Genomic DNA, 10,510 nt, shown 5'->3' with positions numbered 1-10,510 from the left:
CTTATGACTAATCAAGCATATGGTGGTCGTCTACTCAGTGTAGACCCATTGAAATTGATGGACATTACTTCATTCTATTAATTCCAGTGGGTCCACACTGAGTAGACTAGCACTGGATACAATCCGTATTTCTTCATAGTTTGCCCCATGTGGAATTTATTATTAAAATGTAGAGCTCGGGGAAAATTCAGAAAGGTAACCTAATCTAAGTTCTTCTTTGGCGATCACTCGTAGCCGAGTAAGATTGTCTTCCATAAACACGGTTTTAACAATGAGTCCGTAAGTGACTGTGGAGGCCAATTCTGGATCCACACAGTGGGGACATTGGTTTCTGGGTGGGGGTTGATCAAGGTGTGGATTTGCCAAGTGTGCCTTCCTCTTAGCAAGTTTCTTCCTTGTGTCCTGAGTTCGAGTGTCTTCAAAGCCCATGACACCTTTGGTAAAGGCTGTTCTCCAACTGGAGCGCTCGCAGGTCAGCATTTCCCAGTTGTCAGTGTTTATACTACATTTTTTTAGATTTGTCTTGAGACAGTCTTTAAACCTCTTTTGTTGACCACCAGCATTACGCTTTCCATTTTTAAGTTCAGAATAGAGTAGTTGCTTTGGAAGATAATCATCAGGCATCCGCACAACATGACCAGTCCAACAAAGTTGATGTTGAAGAATCATTGCTTCAACACTGGTGATCTTTGCTTCTTCCAGTACACTGATATTAGTTTGCCTGTCTTCCCAAGTGATGTGTAAAATTACTATATGCTTGTGAAACATGGACCACTTATAAATGCCATCTCAAGCTCCTAATCTAAATATCCCCGTGGCATACCAATGCCCCCAAGTAAATGTGCTTATTCTCATTACTCTTTGCCACATAATTGTAAATAGCCACTTGGCTCATCACTTGTGGTGACTGAGAATTTGCTTCCAGTTACGGAAGCTTTTATAATTGGCTGGAAAGGAGTTGCTTATTATTATTACTTTACTTTCAGGATGTTGATATACCACAAATGGCAGGTAACACAGATATGTGTGGCCCGTTGGGCTAGTAAATTTTGTGTGCACTTGGTAACTTTTGTGGATTAATTGGGGAGGTTGCATTATTAGTTAGGAAATTTGCATTTCTACATATACTGGAAAACACTGATAGATCACAGAAGTCTTCACATGTTTAACAATACATGTCAAATCCTAGTCATCCCTTATTATTACAGCTGGATGAAATGGTAGATTAAAGGTCCTGATATAACACAGCAAACAAATATCAAGCTCTGTAATGCAGTGCCCAGATTGTGGAACTCCCTCCCTAGGGAAGCCTGACCAGCCCCTTCCTTTCTTGCCTTTCAGCAAGTTATAATAACATTTTTGTTTCATCTGCCCTTTAGTCTAGGGTGGTGGTTGTTTCTTGATCCCTGCTTCTAAAGTATTTTAGTGGCTTTAATTCTAATTTTCTATTTTTAAAGTACTGCTTTTTTGCTTAATGTTTTGTATATTATTGTCTGCTTTTAGGAAACTTATAGCCAGAGTCAGTTTATTTTTATACCACATGTTCCACAAATACACTGTAGTCAAGCAGTTCACAGCCAAAACAAAAAAGATTCCCAGGGGTGTCAGAAAAAACAGGAAAAAAATCAGCTGTCCCCAACAATGAAAATGGAGTAAAATGTGTATTTAAATATATGTTTTCACATGGATTTTAAACAAATAATCACAGATTTGTGTGGAAATGAGATGGAATGGACTTAACCATTCATACCTGCAAAATTGACATGGACTGAAAATAGACTGATCCATACATCTCTATATTCTGTGTACTGTTGCAAGAATGCTGAACAGTTTCCAAGAGAGAGCAGACATGCTCACTGTTTTAAAAAGTGCCGACAGTAGCCATTAAAATCTGTTCCTGACATGGAAACATCAATGACCTTTTTCCCAGCCACATGGTAAAAATTGATTAAATTCAAAGGATTAAAAAAAACCACATTATTATTGTCCTAACAGACTAACTTTCATGTAAGGATTGTGATGCATTTTCCATAAGCTATTATTAATTTTGTGATTTTGCAAAATCTTTTGTTGTATTTCACATCCCCCTGCTTTGCAGGGCGAATCACTCTTGGAATACAGGTCTGATTGTCTCACCTCAAAAGGGATATAGACCTGGCATCCAAAATGATCAACTTAACTCTATGAGTGACTTCTACAATAAGCCGTTCATTAGAAGAAACACAATTCCTCTAAAACTTGAATATTGCTTTGAATATGTTCACTCCAGTTGTAGCAGTTCATCCTTAATGACTGCTAGATGCTATAATTTTCTACAGTTGACTGCATAAGCATCCCTTCAGAGAGGAGGATGAATATCAATGAACTCCAAGCTGCAAGCAGTATCAGCTACCAATATTTTCTTTTGGTCAGTTAAAACACTTCAGATAGATAGTTAACAAATTCCTTGGCTGCCATTCAAACACGCAGAAAAGGTTCTGCCTCTGCACCTCTGTCATGGAATCTTAAATATCTTCCCACAAGGTATCAAAGAACAGCATCATTAACTTTAATTATAAGTCATCTTGAATTAAAGGGAAGTAAATAACATGTATATTTTAATTCTTAGTTTCTGTGAAAGGTTGTGGTTAAGAAAATAACTTGACAGAATGGAGACAGGGGGTCTGAGATGTGTACTGCCATGATCTATCCTGCAAATTGCAAACTCAGATAATGCCATCAGAGAATCCCAGCTTTGCTTGCTTGGGTTGAAGAGGAAGAAGAAGAAAAAACAGTCTCCTTTCCTGTGGAGACATTTCTGTAAACATAGATGGCAGCACGGAGGCCAAAATGTTCCATCCGGTCCCTGTCCCCAAATCGTGCCTTCCTGTGTACTCAGCTCTCAGCTGTGTAAGCGGCCTTCCATGCCGCCTCTACTTTTACTGTTAGCTTATTTGTTCTTGGAAGTGTTGCATCACAGTCCCGTTTCTGCCAATGCAATGTCAAAAGGCCATTGTAGCGAATCCCAGTTGCTTATTTACAGTCACAGCACCCTGCCTGGGAACCTTTTTCAATGCAAGGGCCACATTCCCTCCTGGGCAAACTTCTGAGGGCCACATGCCAGTGATGGGCAGGACCTGAATCAAAAGTGGACAGAGCAGCAAAAGTCTCCCTTTTGTAATGTTGTCTAGTTTCTACTCAACACCACTCTCTCTGTCCTTCATCTGAACAAGAAGAGGCATTATCAGAGTTCAAGGACACATTCCAGCTAAACTTGGGTCTCCAGCTGTGCCTGTACTACAAATAATAAATAATAATAATAATAATAATAATAATAATAATAATAATAAACCTTTATTGTTACCACATCACCTGTGTGCAGTGAAATTAAACGCCCCCCCCCATACACTCAATATTGTTCGCGCTCTGTGCGCTTGTCAGAAGTCAATTACACCACTATTTTTTTCCATTCAGCAGCCCAACAGCACACAGATAAAAACTGTTCTTTAACCTGTTGGTGCGGTTGACTATACTGCCCAAAGGTAGGAGATTAAAGAAGTGCTGGCCAGGGTGTGAGTCGTCCCTAACTATTTTCCTCACTCTCCTGAGGTAGCGGTCTCCCACAATGTCATCTAACGAACTCCGAGGACAGCCCATGATGTCATGTGCTGTATTCGCCACCCTCTGTAGGGACTTCCTGTCTGTGGCTGTCAAACCAGCGTACCACACTGTTATACAGTATGAAAGGACACTTTCTATTGTGGCCTGGTAGAAGGAGATAATCAATTTTTGTTTGACATTGTTCTTTGCAAGACCCTGAGGAAATGGAGTCCATCATCTCTAGCTAGCAGGACCAGTGTTCAGGTATGATGGGAACTGTAGTTCAAAAAAGACCGAAGTTTGGGAAACACTGAGTTAGACTAGAATACTTGGGGTGCAAAGCAGGGTCTGTGAGAGGAGGTGTAGCCTGGAAGAGTCCTAAGGATCAGTGAGAGACCTGGAGGCATTTGGCCCCCAAGCCTAAGGCTCCCCACCCCTAATGTAGAGTTAGCACTACCAAGGATCTTGGCCATTCCACCTCTCTGGGGGACTAAGCTGATGAGATGGGAGCTTCTTCACTTTTTAAAAGAGAGCAGTAAACCTTCAGCAAAAATTAGGACACATATCAGACAAAATAGATAACAAGATAAATTTAATGTGTACAGCAAGTACCTCTTTGTAGTTCTTTACACCAAAGCCAGAATAGTACCAGGTGTCTGGGGGGAAAAGAAACAGATAGTAAGTGCCAGCACAAGCATGGCTGCTTATTGTCTTCTTACTTGGCATTTTCAGAGGTTATATGAACATTCCCATGAACACTACAGGGTTGAATCTTAAATTACCGGTATATAGCACATTGCCTGCATCCAGCCAAGCTCAATCAATGAAAAATAGTCAATTCTATCATGATAAAGCATATTTGTGTAAGTAAAGGCATTAATTTGTTGAGGAATGTTATTATAAGCATGAAGAACATAAGAGCATCAGAAGAGCCCTGCTTGATCAGATCAAAAGCCCACAGAGTCCAGCACCCTGCTGGACAGATTGCCTATGGGAAGCCTGTAAGCAGGACATGAGGACAACAGCCTTCTGCTCATGAGTTTTGTTTCCTGCCATGAACTGTTCAAAGGCAAACAGTGAAACTTGTCTATAAGAAGAAAGACATTAGAAAAGAATTCCAAGTTCCTTTCAATTTTCTTCACTGGCATATTCTGCCTTTGAACAAAAAAAATAAGATAACTCTGTAGCAAATACTGATGCTCTGAAATGGTGACAAGAGCAGTGTCTTGCACTAAAAATTCAGCAGTCTGCTGCTACTCAATAAGTCATCTTCAAAAACTTAAGCCTAGCTTGTTCTCTGTTTGTTATATTAATAGACACTGTTGATCTAAGGCCAATAGCCTGAGGAAGTCAGTTTATGAACTCAATTGCACCAAAGTCTCCAGAAAGAATGTTACATTATTGAAGTTTTGCATGCTAGTACAGAGCCTCTTAAACACCATCAGATATGAAGTTGTAAGAGAGTTTCCTCGTGTTTTCCCATCTTAGCTTCATTTTAGATGTAATTTAGGATGAGCATGAGCATAACAAAATTGTGTTACTACTGCATGCTGTAAACCAGAGGTGTGGAACCTGTGGCCTTCTAGATATTGTTGAAATAAAACTCCCCTCACTAACCATTGGCCAACAACATCTGCAGGGTCATATGCTCTTTCTCCCTTCTCCAGACATACCAAGGCAAGCCAGTAAAAGGCCAAATGCAATGCCCAGAAGACAATCCCTAAAATATTTGGGACAGTCACCTAATGGCAGTTACCTAAACATTTGATGCTGGAAGAGGGGAGTCTGCAAAAATCAGAAATACATTTACTTACTGGGATATTTATATTTTTAAAGTTTGATAGTGTCTAACCTTGTCTATAATGGTTGTGCATAGGCTTGCTCATCTGTAATCAAAAAGCAGAGACAGAATGCCACGCATAGAACCTTCAGCATTACAGCCCTTGGGTGGGAGGGAAGGTTAAGTGATCAGAGCCATTTGACAATGGAACAGATTGCCTTGAGAGGGAGATGGCTGTGCTGAAGGCATCTAACCAGAGGATGGATAGCCATCTGTCAGGGCTACTGCAATTGCAGACTGCATTTTTGATCCTCCAATGAATAGGGAGTTGCATTAGATGACCTCCTTTGAGGTATGGAGCTTGTTATGGATAAGTTGTACTCCCATTGAAACATTAGATTTTCACTTGGGCTTTTTTTCAGGGATTCATCTCCGTTTATGAATATACAGGTAGTAGTGGTGGCCAACTGCCTTTTACCAACTTCATCAGCTACACTCATTCATGAAGAGGTCAAACCAGGCCAAAGCGAAGTTTTTGTTTCAGTTCCTTTCAGGTTGTTTCACAATGCTAAATCTGAACAATATTTTGGGCTTCCCATGAAGGAAATCTGGGAATTTAAGAGCATAAGAAGAGCCTGCTGGATCAGGCCCATGGTCCATCTAGTCCAGCGTCCTGTTCTCAGAGTGGCCAACCAGATGCTTATGGGAAGCCCTCTAGCAGAATTAAAGTACAACAGTGTTCTTCCCTCCTGTGGTTTCTATCAACTAGTATTCAGAAGAATACTGCCTCCGACAATTATGTAGAATATAGAACATAGCCATCAGGGGTAGGGCTTATCCAAACTTTCATTTCCTCTGCTCTTTCCAGGCATGGCCCACAATTTAAAACTCCATGTCCAAGCACCCTTGCTTTTGCTCCGGGGTTCTCCCCATGAAAACCTGCTCTTAAAGCTCAATCAGAGCAAACGTCAATCCATGGAAAACCTGCTCTGATTCAGCTTTAAAGAATGGGCTTTCATAGAGAAAGCTTGGGGGATACCAAACCTCAACTCTCAGACATGGAGCGTAATAGCATGGACCTCTGCCTAGAAAGAGTGGTGCAAAAAGTAAATGTAAAAAAGTCCATAGTAGCCATTGATAGCTCTATCATCCATGAATTTATCTAATCCTCTTTTAAAGCTTATCCAAGTTGGTGGCCATCAATGCCTCTTGTGGAAGGGGATTCCATAGGTTATCTGCTCTTCTGTTGTTTGTTCTTTACTTTTAATGGTTACACTGATTTTTCTTTGATTTTTCTAAATTCTCTGCTTTGCAGAGAAGAGTAGAAAGGCCATAAGCTCAGTAGCAGAGCATCTGCTTTGCATTCTGAAGGTCCCAGGCTTCAATGCCCAGCATCTCCGGGAAGGACTGAGAATGTACCCAGTATTAAACCCAGGAGAGCTGCATTCCAGGCAGTGTAGACAACACTGACCTAGTCAGACCAATGGTCTGAATTGGTATAAGGTACTTTGCTGTGATCCTATGCTATTACTGTATAAAAACGAATAGCTAACACAGCAGCCATATGATCATGATAATCCAATTGAATGTTAATGGTATTTGGTAGAAGTCCCACAACATCTGCAGAATGCCAGTTAAGCTTCTACCATGACAGATATGCTGGTGACATCCTAGATGTGCCAGTGGAACACCCTACCAGTGCAGTTGTTCCACCGGCAAAGACAAACCAGCAGAATGGGGCACTGTTTGGGACTTTTCCACATGCTGTGTTTCCCCCTTCTAAACTGGATGAGTACTGAATATGGCAGCTGATGCACCAGCATATCTCCTTTCACTGCCCCTTCCCTCCCGGGGGCTGGCATAATTGAAGTATAAGATTACTCAGAAAGACCACCTCAGTAATCTTACTAATGTGCCTGAAGAAATACAAAATGTTGTGTTACAGTATCATAAATGGCTTTGAAAGTTAGATAGGAGAGGACAATGTGCTACTATCGCTTTACTGTCTTTTGCAAGAGAATTGTGTAAAGGCTAAAATGCACTCAGCATATGATTTGAATGACTGGGTAGAAAGATCCTGAGAAAGATTCCGAACGCCTGCAATTTTGTTTCAGCCTCTGTTACAAGCTGCATGTAGATCTACAGGAAACCATGTAATCTCAGATTTCTCTCTGTGTGTTACAGCTTTCTCTATGTGTTACAAATAGCCATGACCCATTTTGGAAAGTATTCATAGATGTTTGGACAAAAAATATAGCTGCAAAGTAACCTTTTATTATTTAATAACCTTTAAGCCAAGTGGACAGAAACAGGATAACAAGGAACTGGGCTGGCTAGACTGCCAGGCTCCAGATGTATACTTTTTAAACCATTCTGTAAGCGTGCAGTATTATTATGAATACTAACAATTTTCAAATTGTAATTTTCACCTTCCCTCTTAAAGTTTTAGATTAAAATACTTGAAATGTTCTGGTCTTTGATTTTTACTTAATTCCAAGATTATTACCTCTTGCAAATTGTAATTTTCTCAGTTGTATTATTATACTTCATGTAGTCAATCGCAGGTTTCTCAAAGCTGTACTGTGTGGAATTATTATAAGGTACAAGCACATTTAGACTAAAAAATATAGGAGCAAGTCAAGTGCAAAGTGTATAAAAACAAAACAAAAAACTGACAAAAATATACCACGTTGAAATCTATTATTTCAGTGGGAGAGATCTAAGAAGATTCTTAGCACATCCGCTAAAGTCGTTGTATCTTAACAGTGCTTATCTCTGGCAGGATCGTGCCCCAGTTTTTAAAAAGAAAATAAATGAGATACTGATTACATTTTAGTTCAAGCTATTTAAAAATAAGCCTGTTTACAATCTAAGTTTAATAGAGACCATATTAATTCTAAAATATATAGTGTTTCCATTGATACACACATGGAAAAAATAAAGCATATAAAAATTTTATGAGCCTCTATCAAGAGTTATATTAAAGCCACTCCTCTGTATAAAGAATTCATAGCAGGGGGTGGGGGAGACTTTTGAGGTCATATAAAAGTTCACACAACACAGGAGTCAAGGCTAGGCCACCAGGAGGCTGGAAACAATCAACGTCGTTTATGGTCTTTTGACTCCAGAAGATCTGTCAGGCTGCACTAGACAGAGAACTGGGGAGCAGGAGGAGGACCACTGCATTGGCTCTGCTGGGCAACCAGCTCCATTGGGCTCATTTCTCCCTCAGCTGACACCTAGATGCAGCCATTCCAACCAGTTGGCCATGAGAATGGGATACGGGGTAAGTGCTGGAAGCTGCCCAGAGTGACTGGGGAAACCCAGCCAGATGTGGGGGGTATTATTATTATTATTAGTAGTAGTAGTAGTAGTATAGTAGCAGCAGCAGCAGCAGCATTATCTCAGCTGAAAGACCAGCTCCATTTTACTCTTGCTCTTCCTTTCCATTCAAGCTGGTTGTTCTAAGAACTTTGAACTTCAAGAATTAGTGCCCAGATTTTCCCATTCCCTCTTCACCCACATGGCAGCTCATCCACATCATGCTGGTGTTTTATTAGCATATCCCAGTTCTCAAGAACAAACACTTATCCAGGGCCAATTTAAAAAAACCCAGAACAGATTCACACAGGCAAAAACCTTCATTTATAACCAGGCCTCTGGCCTTTAACGATATGTGGCCTTTTAGAAGTGGGTGTTTTTAATGTATTTCTCTTTCCTCTTGGTTTTAATGTATTTATGTGGGGTTTGTGGTCTGTTTGGTTGATTGTAAGTCGCTTTGGATTAAGCCTGGCAAGATAAAGTGACTGAAAAAATTAATAAATAAAATAAAGCTGCGAAATGCAACATTATCAAGGGGGTGAAATTACTGTCCTTACTAGGGAAGTTTAGGGAAGCTTTTAATATTTAATAGGTTATTGTATTTTAGTGTTCTGTTGGAAGCCGCCCAGAGTGGCTGGGGAAACCCAGCCAGATGGGCGGGTTATAAATAAATAAATAAATTATTATTATTATTATTATTATTGGCTCATAACCACACCTACTCATACATACGGCTTGTGCTTACAATTATTGGGGAGACTTTGGCTCTCCAGGTGTTATTGGATTAAGGTAAAGGTGGCACTGTGGGTTAAACAACAGAGCCTAGGACTTGCTGATCAGAAGGTTGACGGTTCGAATCCCCACAACGGGGTGAGCTCCCATTGCTCGGTCCCTGCTCCTGCCAACCTAGCAGTTCGAAAGCACGTCAAAGTGCAAGTAGATAAATAGGTACCGCTCCGGCAGGAAGGTAAACGGCGTTTCCGTGTGCTGCTCTGGTTCGCCAGAAGTGGCTTAGTCATGCTGGCCACATGACCCGGAAGCTGTACCCCGGCTCCGTTGGCCAATAAAGCGAGATGAGCACCACAACCCCAGAGTCGGCCATGACTTGACCTAATGGTCAGGGGTCCGTTTACCCTTTAAAGGACCGCTGGACAGGTAAGTCTAATCAAAGGCGACTAGGGGGTGTGGTGCTCATCTCGCTTCAGGCTGAGGGAGCTGGCGTTTGTCCACAGACAACTTTCCAGGTCATGTGGCCAGCATGACTAAACAGCTTCTGGCACAACGGAGCACCATGACGGAAGCCAGAGCACACAGAAATGCCATTTACCTTCCTACCACAGTGGTATTGGATTACAACTCACATCATTCCTGATCGTTTGAAGTGTTGGTTGGGCTGATGGAACTTGGAGCTCATTGATATCTGAAAAACCACAAATTCCCCATCTCATAGTTACAAAGTTCTTTCTTCCTACGATCATATCCTTTTCAAAATCAAAATCCCAATTATATAACCACTCAGATATCAAAGTCAGATAAAGCATTCAAACTGAGCATGTTTTGCACTATATATGTTTGTGTGTTTTATTTGTTCTGAATTTCTATCCAACCCTCCCTGTAAGTAGATCAGGACACAATAAGAATTCCACTGAACCAAACCAAAGATCCTAGTCCAAATGGCCAACTAGGAAGCTCACAATGCTCCCATGGCTGCTCCCCAGAAGCTAATTTGTAGTGGCATACTGCTGAACTTAGAGGCTACATATTGACATGATTCATAGCCAGTGGTAGACAAATCCTTCATGAATGTGTCTAGTTCCCCTTTAAAGCCAT

This window comes from Podarcis melisellensis (assembly GCF_964234715.1).
Source record: "Podarcis melisellensis genome assembly, chromosome: 4".
NCBI lineage: Eukaryota > Metazoa > Chordata > Lepidosauria > Squamata > Lacertidae > Podarcis > Podarcis melisellensis.
The sequence above is the reverse complement of the archived record's forward strand: the minus strand, read 5'-3'. Positions refer to the sequence as shown.